Consider the following 2571-nt stretch of genomic DNA (forward strand, 5'->3'; position numbering starts at 1 on the left):
AGAGAGAGAGAGAGAGAGAGAGAGAGAGAGAGAGAGAGAGAGGGAGAGGGAGAGGAAGGCGGGAGAGAGGAAATGCATTACGTGACGATAATCTCTTTCATTGCAGATTATGATATGCGAAAAATATTCTCGCCAAAGCGTAAAATGTCGGCCAACGGGAACGAAGCTCGCTCGCGCTTCTCTATTCCTTTTCGAACGCAGAAAAATCGACGCGCTCGTGGCTTCTGCTGTACACGGGCGTGTAATTTTTACTAGTCGAAGTGAAATCTTGTAAATATTAAAACTTTTCGCGTTAAATCTGCGGAAACTTTTATAGCGGGACTCTTTGTCTCTTCAAAGTGATTCATTCATTTTCAAGCTGCAATTTCCTAATTAAGTGGAACAGATTCGCCACATTATCAATCTATTGTAAAAATGTTACAGCGAGAGAAGAAAGTTTCATCATTAGATTACAACGTAGATGTATTATATATTAAATGCATTATTTGTGTGCGATTTAATAATTGAGTTTCTCTTTCTCTCTCTCTCTCCTCTCTCTCTCTCTCTCTCTCTTTCTCTGTCTTTTCCCTTTACGGACTTCCGCCAGAAGAATGTAGAAATTGGCGGAGGAAAAAGTACGACGTGGTATTTCCATCGAAGCTTGCAAATTTAGTTTGCAGACGATCTGAAAGAAACTGTTGAGAGCGGTTGTCCGCGAGCGTTGAAGCAAAATAATTGTTCCGCGATAATAATTCCGTTAACCAAAGAGGAAAATGCGTGGGAAAAGCGAGTTTCGTTATTTTCCATATGATATTAAAATCTCATTGCTTTGATCACAAGCATCTATATAATCCGATTTATTTTTCATACACATATTTTGCCACGGTATCCGATACCGTGGTTGCGATATAAAAAAATATATATATAATAGCAAATCCATTTATTGTAAGATGCACAATGCAACGACATTGTATAATGCGTGTATAATGCAATGCAATGGAATTTAATGTGATACTGTAAATATAATTCGAAAATATGGAATATATTCGTGTCTCATCTACTCGAACTATCCCCATATCACTAGTTTTGTCACGATTTACAAATCTATCGATTTATCAGTTTATACGCTTCCCAACAACAGGCCGACCGGCACACAAACATCGCGATTGTCTAGGGGTTAACTGTCAGAACTACGGTTTGGCGTTTATATCGAGAAAAACGAAGAAGAATGAACTGTGGAGTAAGAGAGAACATGAGAAAGAAAGAGAAAGAGAAAGGAAGAAATGGACAAAGGAGGAGAATCGCGGCGCAGATTTAGGCGGTAAAGCCAGAAGGTTCCTCTCAAAACTTTGGAATTTATTCTTGTGTTAAGCACCGCGCGACTTGGGAAAATCATCGCGTGTTTGCTCGTAGTTTCCGACTAAAATAATTATGCCATAATAATGATACGATGGAAATGTAGAAGTCACTAACGTGAGAGATTTGTTGTTTGAAAAAATAACGGGTGACATTTACTTTCGTCGGGTCTGATAATAATTGAGGTCTGACAGACTTCATCGGTTTACTCGTCATGCACATATTTTATTTACACACACATATATATATATATATATATATATATATATATGTATGCACATATATTTTCAGGTATGTCAACACTTTATACGTATATTTTTCCGGGGTCTCACAAATTAATAAGAAGCCTTGATCGATTGTTCCTCTAAAATTTTAAGGAAGACCAGGTCTAAAAGCCACACAGGTCAATTATCACAAATTTTATATATCACGTAATAAAGACATATTCTTCTCTGTAATATAGGTTGTATGTTAGGTGTACAAAATAGTTTATGATAGAAATATCGCATGTAGTATCTACAAACTCTTTTTCAAAATTAAGTTTTGTCATTTCTTCTTGTCTTTATTTTTATCAATCCGTTTAGTCTTTTGAATTTTGGCAATATTTCTTTAGTCAAGAAATATAAGTTTAGCTAGTTTTTCCTGCACTCAGTTAACAGTTGGTGAAACATAATTTATAAATGTAATATCTTTCATACCAAATAACTCCAAATAAATGGAATTAGTTGTCACGCGTTGCGAGTCCGTCACATAGCTATAACGTGACTTACGCAAGAGTATAGAAGCATAAGTAGTATTGTGTTATACATGTCACAACAGTATAGAGAGAGTTCAAAGTTATTATTACAAAATTTATGAGATTATCTTTCTAGTTCAATGATTGTTTATTGTATCTAATCATAAAATATCACTGACTTTTTAATAAAACACTTATAAAATCTTAAAATAGAAATAATTTTTCTGTAAACAGAAATTATAGAAAGCTCCTTTTTAGAATAACTAACAGTAAGAATTGAAGAGGCAAATAAGGAGTACAGCACAGATGTCTTAGTACTATTAAATACTAATATTACTTTTATATAATATTAATATGATAGTGGGAGGATAATTATGTCCAGCATGTCAAACGCACGTATTGAAATTTTTCTTTGATTAACGTACGCGGCGAATCTACCTTTCATACTTAGACCGATCCTTGAGTCCAAATTTTATATATATATATATATATATATATTT

The 2571-nt window shown here is 34.3% G+C and overlaps 1 protein-coding gene across 5 annotated transcripts in view; it reads right to left on the reverse strand.

Annotated features, from left to right (window-relative positions):
• LOC116850213 (carbonic anhydrase-related protein 10) overlaps positions 1 to 2571 on the reverse strand; it is a 158586-nt gene that overhangs the window by 22296 nt on the left and 133719 nt on the right. The gene's annotated exons all lie outside the window — the stretch shown is intronic.

Source organism: Odontomachus brunneus, unplaced genomic scaffold, assembly GCF_010583005.1.
Source record: "Odontomachus brunneus isolate Ranch 3 - 2012 unplaced genomic scaffold, Obru_v1 Obru_scaffold_137, whole genome shotgun sequence".
Classification (NCBI taxonomy): Eukaryota; Metazoa; Arthropoda; class Insecta; order Hymenoptera; family Formicidae; genus Odontomachus; species Odontomachus brunneus.